Genomic DNA, 23,602 nt, shown 5'->3' with positions numbered 1-23,602 from the left:
GAGAGGGAGTTTCTTACAAAAGAATGCTAGCGGGTTCATCTACAGGAAAGAATGGGTTTAGAATATCACAATTTTGAAACCACCAATGAGAGCCCTAGCCAGTTTGGCTCAGTGGATAGAGTGTCGGCCTGTGGACCGAAGGGTCCCAGGCTCAATTACAGTCAAGGGCACGTACCTTGGTTGCAGGCTCCTCCCTGGCCTGAGCCCTGGTCAAGGCACGTGCAGGAGGCAACTAATCAATGTGTTTCTCTCACATAGATGTTTCTCTCTGTCTTTCCCTCTCTCTTAAAAAAAAAAAAAAAAACAACAACAACACGAAACTACCAATAAGAGATAGATGGTAGATATAGAAAGATAGATATCAAAAGACAGAGATAGATAGAGATAAAAGTAAAGATACAGGTATAGGTACAGATATAAAAGGAGATTGTTAGTGAGGAATTGGATCACGTGACTCTGGAGGCTGAGACGTGCCATAATCTGCCATCGGCAAACTGGACCCAGCAAAGCCGGTGCTGTCATGCAGCCCGAGTCCGAGAGGAACGCCGGAGCCGACAATGTAACTGCTCCCGGTCCAAAGGCAGCAGGAGATGAGGGGAGATGTCTGACTCAAGCACTGAGGCAGGGAAAAGGGACAAATTCCTGCTTCCTCCACATTTCATTCTCTGCCCAGGCCCTGAACGGAGCGGATGCTGCCCACCACACTTGGGAGGACCATCTACGCCACTGAGTCTAGCCGTTCAAATGATAACCTGCTCTGGAAACACCTGGAAATGATGCTTCATCTGGGCTCCCCACGGCCAGTCAAGTTGACACATAAATGAACCATCACAGGTCTACCCTTTGTCAGCTTGGCAGCTGTATGAATCTCTAAAAGTATACTTAGTCTCCAAATAAAGAAGGCCATAATCCTGCCTAACAACCTCTCCAACCCCTGGCCCAGAAGAGGAGGAAAGAAAATAAAGACACACACGTACATGCACACACACACACACACACACACACATGCGCGCGCGCGTACATATACACATGCATATTCATCCTATATAATAAAAGCCTAATATGCTAAGTGTCTGGTCGACCGGTCAGCCATTCAACCAATCAAAGTGTAATATGCTAATGATATGCTAAGACCGCTCAACTGCTTGCTATGATGTGCACTGACCACCAGGGGCAGGCAGTCAACCAGTAGACCAGTCACTATGACTTGCACTGACCACCAGCAGGCAGACGCTCCGACTGGTAGGTTAGCTGCTGCTGGGGTCCAGCTGATGCGGACTGAGTGAGACAGGCCGAACACACCCTGGAGCCCTCCCGCGGTTCCTACACAGCTGGCCAACCTCCTGCATCTCTCCCCAGCCCCAATCATGCACCGGTAGGGTCCCTCGGCCTGGCCTGTACTCTCTCGCAATCCAGGACCCTTCAGGGGATGTTGGAGAGCCGGTTTCAGCCTGATACCACAGGCTAGGCCGAGGGACCTCACTGGTGCACGAATTCATGCACCAGGCCTCTAGTAGCAAAATAAAGACAAAATACTTGTGTCAATTATAGTCCTCATTTCTGTAACTGGTCACATGGTCACAGCTGGTCACTGTCCCCAGGTAGGCATCTCTCTCAGCATCCTGGCTGCCAACCACCTGGGCAGAAGGGGCATGTCAGCCACCGAGAAGTGGGCATCTTAGCCAGCACCTCACTGAGGGAGACCTCCTACACCCACAAGGGGTTCACATCCCTGACCGGGACCCCTTGCCTGCACCTGCTCTCTTTCTGCTCCCACATGAGCCCTGATCCCCCTGGGTGCTCTTCTCTGCCCATCCCCACCCCCCCACCCCCAGGATTTGCTCTCTCCTTCTGGTCACACTGAAGTGGCCCCTTCCTGACTTCCCTGGGGCCCTGTGATTCAGCTAGGCCTTCCCTGCCCACATGGGCAGGGTCTGCAGGTCAGGAATGGAGAATCCTGGCCCACGTCAGCCTGGGGGTAACCTCCTAGGTCCAGAGGAACCCTTTGGGCCTGGATCCATGTGGGAGATGTGGCTGCAATGAGGCAGTGATCGCAGGGGGTCCCTGGGGAGCTTGTGAGTCTGGGAGCAAGGACACCCCCAAGTCACTCAGCACGTGTTCACTGACAACTCCTGGGAGCCAGGCTGGGGACATGGGTGGAATGTGTCATCGAGGGGGGCAGAGACAGACTGGGCACAGACATTACCCATCCTTCCTGAAGGGCCCAGAGAAGGGCTGTCCTATAGGGAGATCAGGTAGGCCATCCTGGAGGAGGTGGCACCTGGCCAGACCTTGCAGGATAGGAGATTTCGCCATTATTATTGTGCTGCTGTTGTTGCCAGGCACCGGACAAAGGGCTTCCTCTCCCCTGCAAGCAATAAGGGGGAGGGGATCTGCAGAGAATTTAAAAACTGTGACAAAACCGACTAAAAATCTTTCCAAATTCTAAGCATCCATGATAAAATACTCCTCCAGCTCTCCGGCCACGGGATACACGTGTCTGGTCAGAAACTGGCCTGTTCTCTTCATCTCTGTCCTGTCACCCTTGATTCCTGGTGATGGACTGAGTCAGGAGGCCGCTGGGCCCAGTGGAGGAACACGCCCGGCCAGGGACTGGGCCTCTCTGGTCTGACTCCTCCGTGGACGGGGCAGGGTGCTGCTGACAGCAGTCCTCGGGGCCTCGCAGGGCCTTGTGAGGACTCGGGGGCACACCTGTGATGTAAGGAGCGCGGGCACGCACTGGGACGGCCACAGGGACATTCACAGCCACAGGGACCACGACAGAAATGGTTCAGGCCTCATCACGGGCCTGGTGACCGTGGAAACGCTGGTGGGAGGGAGTGGGACCTCTAACCCACCCTGGGCCCGACCGAGCTTCTGGGCCCACACCCAGTGCTCCGATCCCAGCGCAGGACAGAGACCCAGGGATGCCACCATCCAGGGAGACCCCTGGATCAGGGCTTCAGCAGCCGTCTCCCCCTCCAGAACGGGAGCCCCACGTCCTTGCTGTCCCCCAGCACCCGGAGCAGCACCTGGCACCCAGTAGGACTGCTGTCCAGGGCAGGACCAGGGTGTAGGGAACCCACAGGAACACAGCAGAACCATGGGGATAGTAACAGCTGGGATTAAAAATCCGGATGGAGAGCCTGCCGTTCACCCGGAACCGTGAGGGCTCACACACACCCATACACACACACACACACACACACACACACACACACACTACTATGGGAGGGAGGGGGCCTCACAGCAGACCCCATCTCCAAGGCCCTTAACCACCTGTGGGCCTCTCCCAGCTGCTGTGGGGACAGCTTTGTTAATCAGCCCTGTGAGGGTCCCCCAAGGCTTCGGGGACAGGAGTTCGCTCTGAAGAGTCCAGAACAGGGTGGGAGAGAAGGGGCCTGTCCAGTCAAATCCTCCTCTTTCCTGAGGAGGCAGCGTCTTACAGCAGGGTTCTCAACCTTGGCTGCACATTAGAATCCCCTGGGAATCTTTTTAAAATCCTGATTTCTGGGCCTCATCCTCCGGAAATTCTGTTTCTTTGTTACTAATGTTGTGGCCCCACCCCATAACAAAGAAACAGAATTTCCAGAGGATGAGGCCCAGAAATCAGGATTTTCAAAAGATTCCCAGGTGATTCTAACGGATCAAGGCCACAAGTGGACAATTATCTACCTGGGCACAACCTGGGGTGTAAGGATAGATTTGACCACCAGATGGCGGGCAGTGATCATCTTTGCTTTCAGTATCTCAAAATGTATGGACTCACTATACTGAAGCAGAAGACAAGGCAAGGAAGGCTTATGTTGTTGGTCATTCAGTCCGTGCAAGACACTATCGCAAGTGCATTTCTTAGCTCAGTTAGTCCTCACAAGCACCCTAGGAGTTATCAGTTGCCATTTTACCACATGAAGAGTCCAAGGCTCAGAGAGCTTGAGTAACCTGCCTGAAGTCGCACAGCAGTGACCAGGGGCAGGATCTAACCTAGGCCTTGTCTGCCCGCTGCACTCACTATACTGTTTCCCATTTGCCCTGCATGATTGCTCATGCATTCAAGTTCATGTCCCAGCAAATTCTCTCCCTGTGATGCCAAAATAACTTGAAGTGTTAGAGGGGCGCAATGGTGCGACACAGAGAAAGGGCCACTGCGCTTTGGGGCACACAAGAACCCTCCAGGCTCCCTCATGCTGCCGGGTTCGCAGGGTCCTGATGGAAGGAAGGAGGGGGAGAGGTGGAGAGAGGGAGGGAGCGAGGCATGAGGCAGGGGGTCTCAGACGGGCAGCATGGTCCACCTAAGGACCTATGGGTGCTTCCCAGAAGCTGGCATGAGGTGAGGGGGTATAACTGTGGCCGGCAAAGGGCCTCCCAGGAAGCTATGAAGGAGCCTGGTCCCCGCCCCCACCCCTCCCGCTCCACAGTCCTGGAGGGCCTGTCCCCCCTCGAGAGAGATGACTCACATATTCAGTAATTTCAAAGACTGGTTGTTAAGCACAGCCTTTGTTGAAAGTAATATATAATCTTATGAACCAGTGTCACCCCAATAAATTTAAATTTTAAGAAGTAAATTATATAAACTTACAAGTAAATTCTATTAAAAACAAAGATAGTAAATATTTAAAACATACCACCTCCTCACTGTGCTACGCTTTGCTATCACCTCTGCTCTTGAGGTATTTCCCTCTGTCCACGTGTAGAGAGGAAACGCCTTGACCGTTGGCTACCTATACCTCTCCCACCCCTCTCTCCCTCAGCCTTGGTCTTGCCTGCAAACCGCAACCAAGGTGGCGGCTGCCCACAGTCATCCTCGCGGGACCCCACATCCCTGCCAGTGACGCCTTTTCTTAGGGAAGAATCCAGACCAGACAGCAGCTCCATAAACTGCCTCCCCTCCGTCATGACCACCTGGCACCTCACACCTCCGTGCAGCCCCTCCTCCGGAGAGCACCCCTGGGCTTCACCCGATGCCAGCACCCTGACCTCCCCCCATCATCCCAGAGTCAGGTTACAACCTCAGTGGCCCACTGTTTATCAGTGAATTTCTTTGTTTTGCAAAGATTTAAAAATATCTACTTTTACTTTTGATTTGCTCTTATTTTGCACAATTTTCATTCTATCACCAGAAATGTTTTGTTTCTATCACCAGACGAGTTTTGGCATTAGATGTTCCCAATAAGGCATAACTGGCTTTGTTAACTTTCCTGATTGCTTCTTCATTTTTTAATTTATTCTTTGTTTTTTATTCTTTGTTTTACTATCCTCACCAGAGGATATTTTTTATCCCATTAATTTTTTTAGAGAGAGTGAAAGGAACAGGGAAGAGGAGAGAGAGAAAGAAAGAGAGAGAAATATCAATATAAAATAAACATATGGATTGGTTGCCTCCCACATGAGCCCCAATGGGGGCCAGGGATCGAACCTGCAACCCAGGTATGTGCCCTTGACTGGGAATCGAACCCAAAACGCTTTCCTGCTCAGGCCAGTGCTCTAACCACTGATCATGCTGGCCAGGGCTTAATTTATTCTTAAAAACTGACTTTACAGTTAGCCAAAGTCTGATTCTTAATTAAATTTCATAATGAATTATTATTTGATTTTAGAAATTAAGAAACAATGCTTACATGTTTAAAAAATAATAATGTAACATACTTGAAGCAAATTGTTTCTTTAATGTGGGCATTTACAGCACCAGGAAATTTCTTTTTGAAACATATTTGTTATACATTGTGTGTAGGTAATAGTCACATGTTGTGAATTTCATTCCAGGATTAAATACAAAATCGGGAACAAGAGAAATGATATCCACAGACTCCACAAATATGAAAAGGATTATAAGGGAATAGTATGAACAACTTTATGCACATAAATTAGACAATTCCGATTAAATGCACAAATTCCTTGATTGACACAAATGATCAAAGTTCTCTCAAGAAGGAATAGATAAACTGAATTGGTTTATCTATTAACTGTTTATCTATTGATTATCTGTTCAGGGCCTTTGTCTGTTAAAGAAATAGCATTTACTTTGAAAAACCTTCCTTCAGAGAAAATTCCAGGCCCAGATGTCTTCAGTGTGAATTCTACCAAACACAAGAAGAAATAATATTCATCATTTTTTTTAAAAAAACCTCTTCTAGATTATTGAGAAAGAGTGAATATTTCCCAACTTATATGAGACCAGTATTACCTTATTCATCATTTAAAAAAAAAACTCTTCTAGATTATTGAGAAAGAGTGAATATTTCCCAACTTATATGAGACCAGTATTACCTTGATATTACTGAAAGGAAGAAAGAGAGAGAGAGAGAGAGAGAGAGAGAGAGAGAGAGAGAGAGAGAGAGGAAGGGAGGGAGGGAGGGAGGGAGGGAGGAAGGAAGGAAGGAAGGAAGGAAGGAAGGAAGGAAGGAAGGAAGGAAGGAAGGAAGGAAAAAAGAAGGAAGAAAACTACAGACCTCATGCACATAGACACAAAAACTCAAACAAATTGTAGCAAATGGAATTCAACAACCTACAACGAAGGAGCATACACCCTGACCAGGGAGGCTTGTCCAGAATTCAAGGTTAAACTACTGATCAATGCTACAACACGGATGAATCTCAACATCACGGTGCTGAGTGGGAGAAAGCAGCTGTAAAAGGAGTACACAGGGCATGACCCATTTATGGGAAATTCCACATAACACACAGTAATGGAGAGCAGGCCAGGGGTGGCCTGGGGTGGGGGCCAGGAGCAGCCTGGGGGAGGACCCCCCACAGACACCAGGAATCCGGTGGGTGGGGCCACTTGTTACCTTGATGGTGGTGCAGGTTTCCTAGGTATGTGTCTCGGTCAAAATGTGTGGAATTGCACTCTCTAAATATGCGCAGTTCATTGCACGTCAGTCAATTAGACCTCGATAAAGCTGTCTGTAAAGATAAGACGAACAATCCAGCACGTGAGAAGGTGCTCGCTCTTCTCTTGTCCAAAACCTGCTTCCCTGACTCGGCCCTTGACTGTGGAAGGGCTGGGCAGGCTCAGAACCCGGGGCTGGTGCTGGGATTTGGTGTAAGAAGCAGAGAGAGGACAGGCCTGGGCAGACGAGAGCCGGACTCCTCACCTCTGACTTGTGCACTTTCCCTGGGGCTCCTGGTGGCCATGCCCTTCCTCCTAGAGGCAATGAGTTTAGTGTCACCCCTTAAAGATCCCAGGCCCGGATCTTGATGCCATCAGTGAAGGCTCAGACCAGGGGTTCCCACACTTTGGTGACATCTGCATGGGGGGGGGGGCGGGGGGTAGGACACTGACTGATAGAACCTCCAGAGCAGACTCGGGCACCTGGCTTTTAACAAGCTCCCCCAGAGATTCTAGCATCCACAATGCTTGCAAAGCCCTGGCTTGGGACCTGGGTGACCACAACAGCGTTGTCCCGAGTGCAGTGTGCAAACGGCAGCTCCCGCACCGCACCGTGGCTCAGAGGAGGAGCCGAGGGGGCCACGGGCCACAGTAAAAGGGAGAGTTGCTTCCGTGGAGGCCTTTCAGGGGTGAGTCAGGCACGGGGCGTGGACCGGGCGTGTGGGAGGAAGATGGGCTTCCCGGCACCCTGGGCGCCCAGCAGGGACCTGCAGCGGCACCCACAGAGCTCAGGACGGGTCCCACTGCCCTCCCGCAGCCCCGCCTCACCGGAGAATGCCACATCCACAGTTTGGACTCAGCCGCCCATCACACAGTAAGACCGTGGTCCTGTCACTGAGAGACCTCGGACTTTGGGACTTTGCATCTGACAGAGGCGGTTCACATTCCAGCGCTATCTGCTCCAGCCTTATCGTCATTTACAGGCTCAAAGGTGCATTGACTGGGGAACTAGCTGAGCTGCCCCGCGGGTCCCCCGCTCCTGGGGCCTCCCTAGACCCTGACCCCGCTTTGTCGTCTTCTTCCTTTTTTTTTTTAATTTTCTTTTTTAAACGTAGCCGGCAGCTAATATTCTGATTAATTTCAGACATCTCTTAATTAGGCTCCAGTGCACTGGGGAGAAGGATACTTCTTTTTAGATTTTATTCATTCCTGCAGCCTTGACTGGTATCTTCAGCAAATGCTTAGGAAGTACCTCTTGTTCCCAGCATTTTGCCAGGAGGTGGGGAGAGAGCTTTGAACATCCCTGCACATGTGCAATGTATAGGCTAGTGGCGAAAACTGGCTACCACTTAGAAAATGTCATCTGAGATTCGAGAAATTAAAGCCTCAAAACATGACTTTTTGTTGTGACCATACGGAGAGGAGAAAGGAATTAGAGAAAACTGCTCAAGTGGCTCCTGGTTCTATGAGCAAAAGAGCAACCTAATATTATACTATTTGTTTCAACAGGGGCTACTAGACGGAAGGGTTAATGGGCTAAAGTGATTTGTCCAATTTGTTAAGTACCTTTATCTTCTAAAACAGTGGTTCTCAACCCCATAACAAAGAAACAGGATTTCCGGAGGATGAGGCCCAGAAATCAGGATTTTAAAAAGATTCCCAGGTGATTCTAATGTGCAGCCAAGGTTGAGAACCACTGTTCTAAAAGGTGTTCTTTCCCTTTTGTGAAAGCCTCCTGGTGTGAAAGCTTCAGGGCTCAAACTGGATTCGCCCCCGAGGTCCCGGGCCACCTCCTCATTGCCATCCTGGAGGGCTGCTCTAGAATGAACAAGGCTGTGAGGAACCATCGTGTCCCCAGAAGGCGTGAGTGCCGGGGCCTGGTGTCCTCCCGGGCACTGCAGCACCTTCACCGAGAGCTCCTGTGTCATTCGGGTTCCTCTCTCCACCAGGGGCTGAGAGGAAAGCCAGGTGGCTCTGCCCGCACATCATAACAGCTTCCCCGAAGGAACGTATTTCAATATTTAGACACTGCGGTTTTCTTATTGGTGCTGGGATCCAAATACCAAAAACTCAGCCCGCAAAGGGAGAAGATGAGAAATCAGCGGGTTTATTAGTCCACAGATCTCAGGTGAACATGCCCGATACTGCCCGCTTAGCTACATTATCTTTGGGGCCCCAGCTCCACCATGACCTGCATGTCTGTGCACCCCACACCCTCCCACCTCAGAGAGCGTCACTGTGAAGTGAGCGGGGCAGGTGCAGTTATGTGTCTAATATACAATGTTGTGTGTGCGTGTTGAAGCCTGTCACACGTCAACGACAATGCGCATTTCACAATAAGTATTGTATTACATCACCCCCCCACCACCACCACGACCACCATTCTGGGGGGCTGACTGGCCCTCTCATGTGGTTCAGTCAGTGGCCAGGGTTAGAATCATCTGATGACTTACTTCCTCACTTACACGGCTGCTCTTGCTGCTGCTGGAACACCCACACTGGCCTCCTCATGGGCACTGGGCTTCCTTACAGCATGGAAGCTGCTGGGAGAAAGCCGTTTACGACCTAGTCTCAGCAGTCACATAGTTCTACACCCACCATAGTCACAGGCCTGCCGGGATCCAAGGGGAGGGAACATATGTCCCACCTCTGGACGGAAGGAATGTCATTGTCACATTGTAAAAAAGAGCTTGTGGGGTGGGAGACCTTGTTGTGGCCGCCTTTGGCGCGTCATCTGACCTTCTGAGCACAGAGTAAATCATTACATTCTCCTTTATTTCATCTCTACAAGGCCTGATAGGTGGTTCTCTGAACCTGGTTGTCATTGCTGTCTGAAGTATGAACTTGCAGCTAATGAGCATGCATTTCCTTGGACAATAATCTAATTCTGACGTTTTGCTATTCAAAGTCATCTTCCCACTTTCCCCAGTAAACACGGTTAGCCATACTTCAAGGCACGTTCGTCCCCCAGGCATGCTGGCTGCTCCTGAGGCTGGGAGTTTTGCACCACGTCAGAGGCAGTGCCCCAGTCACATGGGTTAGCGGTTGGGGCGGGTGTCTCTGCACACAGGGAAACCGAATGCAGTTGGATGGAACTCAGTTGCAGTGGCCTGGGGCAGGGGCAGGATTCAGACTCAGCTCATAGGCCACTGCCCATGTGACAGGCAGTAACGGGGTAGAGCGAAGAAGGGGGACTGAGGGAGCCCCAGGAAGTATGCCAGCCCAGCGATGGAGAAGGAGAAGCCCCCAAAGAGTTAGCCAGACGGGTGAGGAGCTGGGGAAAGCAAGGATGGCCTCCAGGGTGGGTGGGGGCTTGTAGAAATCCGGGAAAGGGACTGTGGTGGTTTTATTACGGCTGGAGTGAGGGAGTGGGAAGCGGGAGGGGGGAGGGGGAGCCAGGTGGGGTGAGGGGTGAGACTGAAGAAGTCGGTGGAAGCCAGGCAGCCAAGTGCCTGGGAAGCTGCCAGGGGGTTGAGCTTCATCTTGAAGGCCCTAGTCCGCTTCTAAGGGATTTCAGTAGGAAAGTGACTCGATCAGATTTGAGTTTTTATGGGTGTTTCTGGCTGCTGGGCACAGCGGGATTGGAGGAGAGGAGTGAATTCTGGGGCCCTGTGATGGGCGCTGGGAAGCAGAGGGGTCCTTAGTTTGAGAAGCCGCCCCCCACCCCATGGGCATCAGATAGGACGTTAACATACCCACCAGCTACACTTGAAATGCAGTTCCGCCATGCTGTCAGGCGTGCGTGGTCCCCTTATCTGCTCTCAGTCCCCTGCAGTCAACCGCAGGCTGAAAAAATCACATGGAAAATTCCAGAAATAAACATTCTATAAGTCTTAAAGTGTGCGCTGTTCTAAGACCACTTAGCTCCATCCCCCCCGCCCCCCATGTGACTTCTCCCTGTGCCCAGGTGTCCGGGCTGCAGACAGCCCTGCGCTCTAGTCACTTAGGGGCCGTCTCAGACATCAGAGCGGCTGTCGGGATCGCACGCTTGTGCTCAAGTCACCCCTCATGTACTGAACAGGGGCCCCAAAGGGCAAGGGTGGCGGTGCTGGCGATGCAGACCATGCAGACCGGCCAAAGAGAAGCCGGGAAGTGCTTCCTTTCCGTGAAAAGCTGAAAGTTCTCCACTTAATAAGGAAAGGGGGAATATCGATTCCCGAGGTTGCTAAGGTGTATGGTAAGAACGAACCTTCCACCCATGAAACTGTGAGAAAGAATATGTGCAGGACAATAGGGTGTTTTGAGGAAGAGAGAGTGACCGCATTCACATCACTTTTATTACAATATATTGTCATAATTCTGTTTTCTTATTAGTTACTGTTGTCTTTCTGTGCCTAATTTATAAATGAAACTACCATAGGTGTGTATGTAGAGGGAAAAAAACTAGTATATGTAGGGCTTGGAAGTATCCGCAGTTTGAGACATCCACTGGAGGTCTTAGGACATGTCATCAGTGGATAAGGGGGGCGGGAACTACTGTATTTGAAAGATATTTTAAAGTTTGTTTTTGAAATTCTTTGTTTCTGAGTAGCACATCTCATTGACTCTGGGCTGTGACTTGTTGTGTGTGCCTACAGAGCCCTTCCAGAACTCGCAACGTTGGAGATGTAAGGACTTACCTACTTTCTCATAAACTGCCCCCACTCCACCTTTGGACTCCTGGCCGGTCCCTCCCCACCTTTTCTCCCGCACGTTCACGCCCAACCCCCACATCACGCATCTCACCGTCTGTTATCCCTGACAGACACCATTCCCACAACCTCAGCCTCAACATGAGCTGCCTCAGGATGTTGGGAGTGTCATGTTGACCCCACCGCCTGGACCTCCCCTCCCTGAGGTTCACGCTTCCTCCAGCCTTCCCTCTGCTCCTGACCCTCCGCCCCTCTGCCTAGTGTGGGTGGAGGGGCCTCAAGGGACAGTGGGAAAATCTCAGGGTCCCCAACCAAATGACCCTGATGTAGGCTCATCATAGTCATGTGATCTAGACAAGCTGTTAACTTTCTCTGACCCCTGGTCACAAGGTCCCCTCTCCTGCTGTGATTGCCACCCCCCCCCCCAAAAAAAAAGATGCATTGGAGTTCCAACCCCCAGGATCTCAGAATGTGACCTATTTGGAGATGGATCTTTACAGAGGTGATCAAATCAAAGTGAGGTCATCAGGTGGGCCCTCATCCAGTATGACTGGTGTCCTCAAAAAGGAGAAATTGGGACCCACCCAAGGAAGACATTGTAGAGACACAGAGAGAAGACAGCCATCTATAAGCCAAGAGAGGCCTGGGACAGACCCATCCCTGCGGACACCTTGATTTCAGACTTCCAGCCTCCAGAATCCTGGCTGGTGGCACTTGGTTACAGCAGCCCTGGGACACGAATTCCTCTGCCCTGCTGACTTCCTGAAATGAAATAACCTCGTGGAGGTGCTCTGTAGAGGGCAAAGGCCGATGACTCATTCATGCTGTGAGCAATCATTGACACTTACAGTGCGCAGGGGCCACGCCCGAGTGCTGGGGGTCAGCATGGCCAACTTGCATACGTCCTTTATTTGTTTCCTTTGCTCTCTTGGCCACCTTTTTAAAAAAAAACAAAACGTTTTTATTGATTTCAGAGAGAGGAAGGGAGAAGGAGAGAGGGGGTAGAAACATCAATAATGAGAGAGAATCCCTGCACACCCTCTACTGGGGATTGAGCCCACAACCCAGGCATGTGCCCCAACCAGGAATCAAACCGTGACCTTCTGGTTCATGGCTCAATGCTCAACCACTGAATCACACCAGCCAAGCTCGACCACCCTGTAAGTGGAATCCATCTCAAACTGTTACAGTTCTCGCACCTCCTAAATAATCGTTAAGTACATAGTAGGTACATAAGAAATGCCTATAGAATTGATTGCGTTTAGGTTTGTAATAGCTGCAAATGATCCAATGGACAAATCTGTACGTGGGTGTGCTGTATATTTTCTGGTCTTCAGCAGCACCCAGAAAAACTAATCATAGTTTAGGCCCCAAATAGCCTCATTTATTTTGCACCATGATGGCCTGTCTCCTTCTTTAGGGCATAGGATCTCAGGCCCTCAGCGACAGCTTCCATTTGCTTTCAGGGCTTCACCCCACCTTGCTGGGCACAGGTCATGGCTTTGGAGAGTGTTTTGAAGTGAAGTCCCATTTTCTTGGTGTCGCCGACTGCAGAGAAAAGGCATTTCGTGCATGAAACATGCAGAATCTTCATAATCCCAATAATCCTGTAAGTCGTTGTTAATTGACCTTTTGAGAGCTCTACTTTATTCTTCAGTAAGAAAGGAAGGGATGGAGGGAGGAAGACAAAAAAAACATACTTGGGGCAAAAGCAGTCCCTGCAGTGTGTGGACACCCAGTGACGCTGGGCAGAGGGTTTTCAGCGTGAAGAGGAAGAGAACACCAAGCACATAAGTTAGAATGCCATCTTTTTCCTGCAAACAGTGAGTAATTATAGATGCCAAGTGTCTCAGGGAAGATCTGCTGGGCATATGGTCCTTTTTTTGCCTTCATGTCACTTTTCTTTGCTCCTTCAGGGTCCAAAGAAACCAGCATGAATTTGCAGCTGGCCACATGAAAAATAAATGAGGAACCATCTTCAAGTTCCAGGGGAACATGCTCCCATGTTCAATCCAAAACACATTTACTGAGTGTATGGTGTAAGGAAGGGTCCTTCATGAAAGGAGTGTGCAACCTCGCCTGACAGCCCAGTTCCACAATCATTTATTGAGTGATTACTGAATACCAGGCACTGTGCTCAGTTGTGGGATGGGGAGGGGAGGGACCAAGAGGAATATGCCAAGATTCCTACCCCTAAAGGGTTATAGATTCATGAGGAATATTCACAGAGTCACCTATTTTCTTTTCCATTCTCATAGCAACCTATAAAGGAGGCACAATCATCACACCCGTTTTACAGATGTGGCAACTGTGGCATGAGGGTCAATCACTTCCCTGTGTGGGGTCAGGAAGTAGATGAGGTGGAGTGTGGATCTAGCCTGGCTCTACACGTTGGGCTAAAGTGGTAATCCCAAAAGATGTAAGAGATCACAGGGAAGAGAATGGGGGGGGGCGGGTAGAGCAGTAAGCAGCCTGCAGGAGAGGACAAAGAAAATGCTTCCCTAGAGGTGCTGAGAGGGAGCCTTTGAAATCCAGAGAAGGAGTGACCCCAACAAGGAGACTGGGAGGCATTAGGAAGAGGGTAGATTTTGAGCTAAGTTTGAAAATTGGTGAAGATTTTTAAAATATATTTTTATTGATTTTAGAGAGGAAGGGAGAGAGAGATAGAAATATCAATGATGAGAGAGAATCATTGATTGGCTGCCTCCCCTGTGGGGATTGGACCCACAACCCCGGGCATGTGCCCTTGACCGGAATTGAACCTGGGACCCTTCGGTCTGCAGGTTGACTCTCTATCCACTGAGCCAAACCAGCTAGGGCAAAAAAATTGATGAAGATTTTGATAGGCAAGGAGGCCAGGGGAGCCTAGCACAGTTGCAAGCAGGAGCAGAGGCAGGACCATGAGGGCTGGGGGTGCTGGGGAAGATGAGAGGGATGTGGATGGAGCAGAAGCATCACTAAAAACAGCACATTAAAAAAATTATACACCACGACCAACGGGAATTTATTCCTGGAATTCAAAGATGGTTCAGCATATGAAAATCAATTGATGAAATACACCACTTAACAGAATGTGGGGAGTGGAGGAGCAAATGATTACTTCAATTGATGCCAAAAATCATCTGATAATATTTAACACCCCTTCATGATATAAACACTCAATAAACTAAGAATAGTAGGAAACTACCTCACCATAATAATGGCTATATGTAAAAAGCCCACAGCTAACATGCTTAATGATGAAAGACAAAGTTTTTCCTCTAATATCAGGAACAGGGCAAGGATGACTGTTTTCACTACTTCTATTCAACTTAATACTTGAAGTGCTAGCCAGAGCAATTTGGTAAGAAAATGAAAAAGAAGGGAGGGAGCATCCAATTGGGAAGAAAGAAGTAAAGTTATCTCTGTTTGCAGACAACATCATCTTATATGTAGAAGACCCTAATGATTCCCTTAAATAAGCAAACAAAAAAAAATGTTAGAGTTAATCAATGGGTTCAGCAAAGTTGCAAACATCAACACTCAAAAATAAGTTGTTTCTATAGACTAATAATGAACATTGGAAAAAGGAAATTAAGAAAACAATTCTATTTACAATAGCATCAAAAAATAAAATAAAAAACTTAACCAAGGAGGTACAAAACTTGTATTACTGGAAACTACAAAACATTGCTACAAGACATTTCTTTACTGGTGTCTTCAGACACCAATAAATTAATAGACGTCCTGTGTTCGTGGATTGGAAGGCTTAATATTGTTCAGATGTCAAAACTACCCAAAGTAATCTACAGATTTAATGTAATCCTTATCAGAGTCTCAATGGCATTTTTTTTAAGAAATGGAAAAATGCGTCTTAAAATTCATTTGAAATCTTAAGGGATTCTGAATAGTCGAAGAAAACTTTAAAAAGACAATGTTGGAGGTCTTCCACTTCCCAACTTCAAAACATATTACAAAACTAGAGTAATCAAAACAGCATGGTACTGGCATAAAGACAGATATGTAGAATAGCAGAGTAGAATAGAGAGCCCAGAAATAAACCCTCACACATATGGTCAAATGGTTTTCAACAAGGGTTCTAAGACCATTCATGGGGAAAGAACGGTTTCTTCCAGAAATGGTTTGGAAAAACTGAAAATGCAAAAGAATAAAGTTGGACCCTTACCTTACACCATACACAAAAATTAACTCAAAGTGATCAAAGATCTAATAATGAGAGCTAAGACTATTAGCTCTTAGAGTAAAACAGAGCTATGACTATTAACTCTTAAAGGAAAACAGAGAAAGAGCTTTATGACTTTAAATTTGTCAGTGATTTCTTATATACGACACCAAAAGCACAGGCAACAACAACAACAAAAATGGATAACTTGGACTACATCAAAATTTAAAACTTCTTTGTATTAAAGGACACAATGAACAGAGTGAAAAGGCAACCTATGGGATGGGAGAAAATATTTGCAAAAATATATATATGGTAAGGGATTCATATCCAGAATATTTAAGGAACTCCAGCAACTCAACAACAAAACAACCGAATTAAAAGATGGGCAAAAGATTTTACTAGATATTTCTCCAAAGAGGATATACAAACGGGCAACAAGCTTATGGAAAGATGCTCGGTAAGTGGCCTTGTTCTCCACCTCTTTCTTTTGGTTCTGCTGACGCTGCCCGGCTCTCGTCAGCCTCCAGCCCACTCTCTCCTTGAGACCGAGCACCATGCCTTCAATTAAATTGCAGAGTTCTGATGGAGAGATATTTGAAGTTGATGTTGAAATTGCCAAACAATCTGTGACTATCAAGGCCATGTTAGGCCCTAACCGGTTTGGCTCAATGGATAGAGCATCGGCCTGTGGACTCAAGGGTCTCAGGTTCGATTCCAGGCAAGGGCATGTACCTTGGTTGTGGGCACATACCCAGTAGGGAGTGTGCAGGAGTCAGCTGATCGATGTTTCTAACTCTCTATCCCTCTCCCTTCGTCTCTGTAAAAAATCAATAAAAAATATTTTTTAAAAAATGTTAAAAAAAAAAAAAAGACCATGATAGAAGATTTGGGAATGGATGATGAAGGCGATGACAACCCAGTTCCTCTACCAAATGTTAATGCAGCAATATTTAAAAGCTCATTCAGTGGTGCACCCACCACAGGGATGACCCTCCTCCTTCTGAGGATGATGAGAACAAAGAAAAGCGAACAGATGATATTCCTGTTTGGGACCAAGAGTTCCTCAAAGTTGACCAAGGAACACTATTTGAACTGATTCTGGCTGCAAACTACTTAGACATCAAAGGTTTGCTTGATGTTACATGCAAGACTGTTGCCAATATGATCAAGGGGGAAACCCCTGAAGAGATTCGCAAGACCGTCAATATAAAAAATGCCTTTACTGAAGAAGAGGAAGCCCAGGTCCGCAGAGAGAACCAGTGGTGTGAAGGGAAGTGAAAAGTGGTGCCTGACACTGTAACACTGTAAGGATTGTTCCAAATACTAGTTGCACTGCTCTGTTTATAATTGTTACTATTAGGCAAACAGTAGACAAATGCAGCAGCAAATCAATTGTAATTAGCAAGAATATTGGTCTTCCTGCATGTGTAGTTGGGGTACAGATTCCAAACCTATGGCTGAGTTTCTTCCAGTCTGATCAAAAGTATCTTTTTTCTTTGCTCTGAATAAAACTGAATTGTGGGTTCTCTATAAAAAAATAAATAAATAAAGAGAAGATGCTCAACATTACTAATAATTAAGAAAATGCAAAGCAAACCACGATGAGATATCACCTCACACCAGTTAGGTTGGCTATTATCAAAAAGAAAGGGGAAAAAAGTGCTAGAGAGGATGTGGAAACACTGGAACCCTGTGTACTGTTGGTGGGAATGTAAACGGTGCAACCTCCGTGGTAAACAGTATGGCAGTTTCTCAAAAAGTTAAAAATAAAATGACCGTATGATCCAGCAATTCCACTTCTGAGTATCTATCCAAAAGAACTGAAGGGTAGGGCCAGTGGCTCAACGGATAACCCTTCTGAATATGAATCAGAAGATTCCAGGTTCAATTATTGGCTGGCTTGAGGTTTCCTTTCGCCATCTTTTCTGGGGAGATGGGGAGCTGTTATTGTATCCAAAGAATTGAAAGCAGGGTTTCAAAGAGATATCTGCCTACCCGTGCCCCTAACAGCAGTATCCACAACAGCAAAAGGCTGGAAGCAATCCAAGTGTCCCCCAAGGGATGAATGAGTAAATAAAATGTGATCTATCCCTATGATGAACTATTATTCAGCTTTAAAAAAAGAAGGAAGTGGGTCAATCGGGGGAAAGGAAGACATATGTAATACTTCAAACAATAAAAGGGGGGAAAAGAAGGAAATTCAGGCACATGTTACAACATGGATGCACCTTAAGAACATTATGCTATGTGAAACAAGCCAGTCACAAAAAGACAAATACTATAGGATTCCACTTTTATGAGGTACCCCCAGTGGTCAAATTCAAAGAGACAGAAAGCAGAGAAGTGGGTGCCAGGGGCTTAGGAAGGGGAAGGCAGTTGTTTCATACAATGAAAAATCTCTGGGTGTGAAAATGTGGATATACTTAACAGTATTGTACATTTTAAAAAATTTTTTTCTCTGTGAATGACATTTTCATGTGGATTTCAATCTATTGGGATTTTGGCACCAGACTCAACACCAGTCTATGCCAAAATTTTATTTAGTGTTTAGAAGCCCTAAACATAGTTTCCTTCAGGTTAAAAGGAAAACAAAACAAAACAGAAGCTTCTGTAACAGAACCTCATTAGCTTGACACTGGGTATGTTGAGTGCAACTTGGTCTACGCCACCAGTATCTCCTATAGGATTTCAGATAATGACAGCAACTAGCCAATGACAAAGAATTTGAAACCTAGGTGAGACGTGAATTTGCAAAACCCTTCTCTTTGGTGTGACAAAGCACATTCCCTCCAGATATAGTTTCTGCTTCACTCTCATCAAAATCTATCAAAAGGCAGCTGGAGACTAATTCATTCTCTCTCCAGTAAAATTACTAGATTTTAATTTCTTAAATTGTGGACAGATCACGAGAATTCTCGCTTCACATTACACAGTGCTCTACAAAGTATCATACTTTAAAAAGATATTAGCTTGTAAGAACATGTAATATGTAACTTTAAAATGCAATGGGTATTTAATTTTAAAGCGTTAACATTTATGTGAAATGTTTTTTGTACTTGTTCAATAGAAACTTATCTGGCTACTGGGTAAAGCTAACAATAAAACTACTGGTCTGCAATGTGTTAAAATATCAAGCTAGCAAGATTTTATTATATCATTGTTTGTATAATTTCAATGTGAAAAAAATTTTACATACATTTGTTAAGGTCTCATTATAATCAGAGGTGAATGAAGAAAGCCCATGCTCCAAATAAAACAAATCCCGTGATTCTTGATTCCCTTAGAACACTTTTAATGGAAAGGAATAAATGCAACAAGTTCTCAAAACCCTTAACAAGTGCATTTAGATAATCTTTTGGGGGCAAAGAATTCACAAGAAGTTATTTCCAAATCTAAAGACCAGGATGGACTGGGCCAGCCCCTAATCACCTGTATTCAGTGGCCATCACCAGACTTCATGAGTGTCCAACTATATTCAATGTGAAATAAAAGACACCCAAGTCTCCTGCCAAAATATAGGCTGACTTAGAAGTACAATTTTAGTTTTCTTTTTAAATAAGACATTTCTTGGGGAGGGGGGGGCGCGGGGGGGTGGAAGGGAATCAAGCTTGAGGCATAGCAACACTAATTTTAGCAAGATAGCAGCCAGAACCTATATGTCCAAATGTAAAAGGCATTAAAGAATAAGCCATAGTATTAGGGAAAATCCACACTGAACAAAATATACAGTATATGTCTAAACATTTTGAAATTGTTGAAATTGTAATTTAAACCATAAAAGCTGTAAAATTATGCTGTTTTTTTGCTAGACATTAAGTGCACCTTTTTCTTCTTCCCCCAAATAAAATCATAGAACTTACTATTTAATCATACCTCAAAACTTGAGCTTTCTGTCAGCACAAAGCAACAGCGACATAGACATAAAATGCTTATCTCTATATATAAAAGCCTAATATGCAAATTGTCCCCTCGGGAGTGCCACTGAGAGACCGGGAGTTCGACTGATCACTATGATGTGCACTGACCACCAGGGGGCGGCACGAAACAAAAGACAGCCTGGGCCTGTGGCTGGTGGCCGGCAGCCGGGGGAGGGAGGCCCCAGCTGGAATCCGAAGACCCTGATCGGCCCTGATCACTGACCAGGCCTAGGGACCCTACCTGTGCATGAATTTCATGCACTGGGCCTCTAGTTTGTTAATAATTCTCCTGGCTTATCCAACTTGCAATGCATATGACTTCAAAGACTACAATTTGGGGCAAGGGTATGTAAACTGGAAAAAAAAATTCAAGTTTCAAAACCTGCTCTTAAAATTATTTATAGGACACTCAGGTCATTTTTACTCTTCTATAATAATAAAAGCGTAATATGCTAATTAGACTGGACATCCTTCTGGACAACCTTCTGGACGAAGCTGGGACTGCAAGGGCCGAGGTGACCGCCGCCACGGTGGGGGCCAAGGCAGAGGCTGGCAGCCGCAGCAGTGGCAGGGGCCAAGCCCCTTGCACGAATTTCGTGCATCGGGCCTCTAGTAGTAAAATAAAGGCGTTGCACTGTCCACCTTGGCATGGTAAGAATGTACATTACCGATGCCAATTTGAGGGACTAGAGATAAGACTTAAAAAGTACTGTATTTCTTAATGGCTGAATAAGATAATCCTATGTAACAAAAGGCTAATATGCAAATAGACAGAATGGCAGAACAACCAAACAACCAAACAATTGGTTACTATGACATGTGCTGACCAACAGGGGGCGTGTGCAGAACATGGCGGCCATTGGCTACAGTGGGATGGTAGAGCAGGTGAGCGGGGGCACCAGACCAAGACAGGGTACCAGTCGATGTCATCTGGGCGAGCCTCTGGTGGTTACTGAAAATTCTTTGCTCCCACGTACCGCAGTCCCACCTGGCACTCCCACCTGCTGCCAACACTGACCCCGCTCGCACCCGCTGCCAGTGCCTGGCGCCAGTCCCAATCACTCGGTGCCATCAGTGGGTGCGAGTGGCAGCTGCCAGCCCCCATTGCCCCTGAGGGCTTCTCCACCTCCCCCTGCTCCTGAGGGGTGATCGGGGCAGCAGCCACTGCTGGCACCAGCCCCTATCGCTCTGTGCCCTCAGAGCGTGGGAGCGGCGGCAGCGGGAGCCGGGCTGCCAGCAGACAGGGGACCAGGGGCTGTGGCAGGAGGGACTGGGCGGGGTCAAGGAGGATGGGTTGAGACCAGCCCCTGTGCCTACCGCAGCCTCACGGCCCTAGTCTATATACATAAAAGCCTAAACAACCATCTGACCATTCAACCACCCTACTGGTAGCTATGATGCACAATGACCATCAGGGGGCAGACGCTCAACCCCAGGAGCTGCCAAGCTGCAGTGACTTGGCAGCTGCAGTTCTCCGGGTGACGCACCTGGAACCAGAGAGGAGGGAGCCTGATTCTGGGGTGCATCACCCAAGAACCACCCTCTTGCAATCCAGGACCCCTTGGGGATGTCAGAGAGCTAGTTTCAGCCCGATCCCCGCAGGCCAGGCCAAGGGACCTCGTTAAAAATAAGTTTATGCTCACATTCTGTTAAAGACCTGTTTATAGTCTCAGCACCTAATAGTGTCTAACCAGCTCCAAGAATCCCTATCAGGTAAATGATGGTACAGTGTTTTTAAAAGGAGCCAATTGCTTCCTTCAGCAGCTTAAGTCATTCAGAACCAAAAAATTTAAGATGACCAAATCAATCTTTATTTTTATGACTGTATAATGTGATCCAAATGTGTCCACCACTAACTTTTCGAAAAGAAACATGCTATAAATAAGCAAACTACATCTGTTCACTGATGTGTGTATGGACTCCCGAGGTGTCTCATTGGGGCTTAATTACAACAGACCACTCCCAGCAATACGTTTTGAGCAGAAAGTGTAGCATGATGTTAAGCCATGTTAGCTTTTGCACATACATGTTGCACCTCTGGCTGATGGTGCAGAAAGATTCTCAGCATTACAGATAAGCTGGGCTGTACCCACCCCTTTAAATGGCCTCAATATCAATGCCAGCGTCCTTGTCATCAGACTTTGCAGCTGCAACTTTCAGTACCCTGGCAGTCTTCGAATACACCACCTCCACAGTCTCATCTTCATCTTCTTCTTCACCACCAGAAGATTTCTCCTCTGCTTCCTTCAACCACTTCACAAATGGTTCTGCTTTGACACGAATCTCTTTGGCAAGTTCTTTTGAAACATATTTCTTTTAGGCCTTTTCTGACCAGCTGATGATGACCTCTCCTTCCAAAAGGTCTGCGTCATACATTTCCTTCAAGACACGTGGAACCTTGGAGATGAGCTGAGCTTGAGGCACTGCTGCCACACACTCCGAACCACGAGGAAGGTTGAGCTTTTCTATTGTTGTGACAAAATAGTAGGGAATGGCGCCTGTATTTTTAATCTGTTCTCTAATCTTCTCATTAGAAAGAACTTCAGTCAAAAGAAGAGGTCCCATAGCTTTTACATCCAATATTTCTGCTTCAGCAACCATTTATTTGTCCGATGGGTCGATAATACCCTCTTCTTCCCTTTTCTTAACAAAATCAAACAGGATATTGGCCCGTTCTTCGACAGTTCTTTCCAAATCATCACTGAGTGTTAGAACTTTTTAAAAATATATATATTATTGATTTTTAAAACATTTTTAAAATATTTTTTATTGATTTACAGAGAGGAAGGGAGAAGGATAGAGAGTTAGAAACATCGATCAACTGCCTCCTGCACATTCCCTACTGGGAATATGCCGCAAACAAGGTACATGCCCTTGACCGGAATCGAACCTGGGACCCTTCAGTCCGCAGGCCGACGCTCTATCCACTGAGCCAAACCAATTAGGGCGTGTTAGAACGTTTGCATGGCCACTGATTTCATCCATTCTGTGCTCTGAGCTTCCTCAGTGGTATCCTCCCCCTAGTCATCATCCTCTTCTTCTTCCACAGCAGGTGGAGGACTGATTTCATTTGATGGTGGTGGTGGTGGTGTCTCTCTGCTGGGCACAGAGCCGTTTTCCTTATCTTTGCCCTTCCTATTTTTATTTTTATTTCTTTCCTGTATTACTGTCACTGTTCTCAGGTGGGTTTTTGAGAATGAATGTGTGGAGTTTATGATGTGTGTCAAGCATGCCTCGATAACCACAGGCTTTACAAGAATTGGCTATTGTTTGCTTCTTTGGTTTGACATGTAGCTCTGTCTCAGGATTCTCCCACTCAGGACAAAGAACAAATTTTTTAATGAATCCATCCAACATGCCTTGCAGCCTATTCGCCTCAGGAGATCCATTGACAATGTAATGGTCATTCTTAACATCAAACTGGGTCTGTGCTCCCAGCTCACAACCAAAATATTTGGTGGGATATGTTGGAGGCCGGTTAAGCGCCTTTGCAACATCAACCATGTTGACCATAACTGTCTTGATTACATTGCCTTTGCCCTCAGCCTTGGCCATCAGGCGGGGCATGTTGTAGCAATAGAACTGCCCTGACACGCTGCGGTTGACGTTGACAGACATTGTGGCTTATTGGTGGCTTTATCAATAAGATGAAGAGATCTTTGATTGCAACTTTTTGGTACCTTCCGTCTGGAGAAGAAGGGATGATATAACTGCAAGAGTTCTCGGTCTCTGACATGAAAAAGTTTTCGCCACTGAGGCTGTAAGCCCCTTGCTTGTATGCGCTATTCCCCCAGTACAAGTACCAATGGCTGTGCAACGGCTCGTTTTCGTCGAATAAAGACATAAACCCAACGCTGCTCGCCCGGGACTGGGATGAAGAGAGGCAAGGGTGACCCAGAGTCCGAGGAGGGGCAGCGGAGGAGCGCAGGGAGCAGTGGCCGAGCAGGCCCCGCGGAGCAGTGGGGAGGGGCTGCCCCAGTGACATCCCAGGTCCAAACCCATCAGCGCCGGGGGTCTGCCATGGGTGCCTTCTCCACCAGCCAGCAGCAGGCCCTGGGGT

General features: G+C 47.2%; 2 pseudogenes; one reads left to right on the top strand and one right to left on the bottom strand.

Moving 5' to 3' along the window:
* The first annotated feature begins 16,112 nt into the window (after positions 1-16,112).
* Positions 16,113-17,012, top strand: LOC111824325 (annotated as a pseudogene).
* A 4,627-nt stretch (positions 17,013-21,639) lies between these two features.
* LOC102438189 lies at positions 21,640-23,421 on the bottom strand (annotated as a pseudogene).
* Positions 23,422-23,602: the final 181 nt, after the last annotated feature.

The sequence above is a fragment of the Myotis lucifugus genome, unplaced genomic scaffold, assembly GCF_000147115.1.
Source record: "Myotis lucifugus unplaced genomic scaffold, Myoluc2.0 scaffold_1176, whole genome shotgun sequence".
Classification (NCBI taxonomy): domain Eukaryota; kingdom Metazoa; phylum Chordata; class Mammalia; order Chiroptera; family Vespertilionidae; genus Myotis; species Myotis lucifugus.
This window is presented reverse-complemented; position numbering and strand designations above follow the sequence as displayed.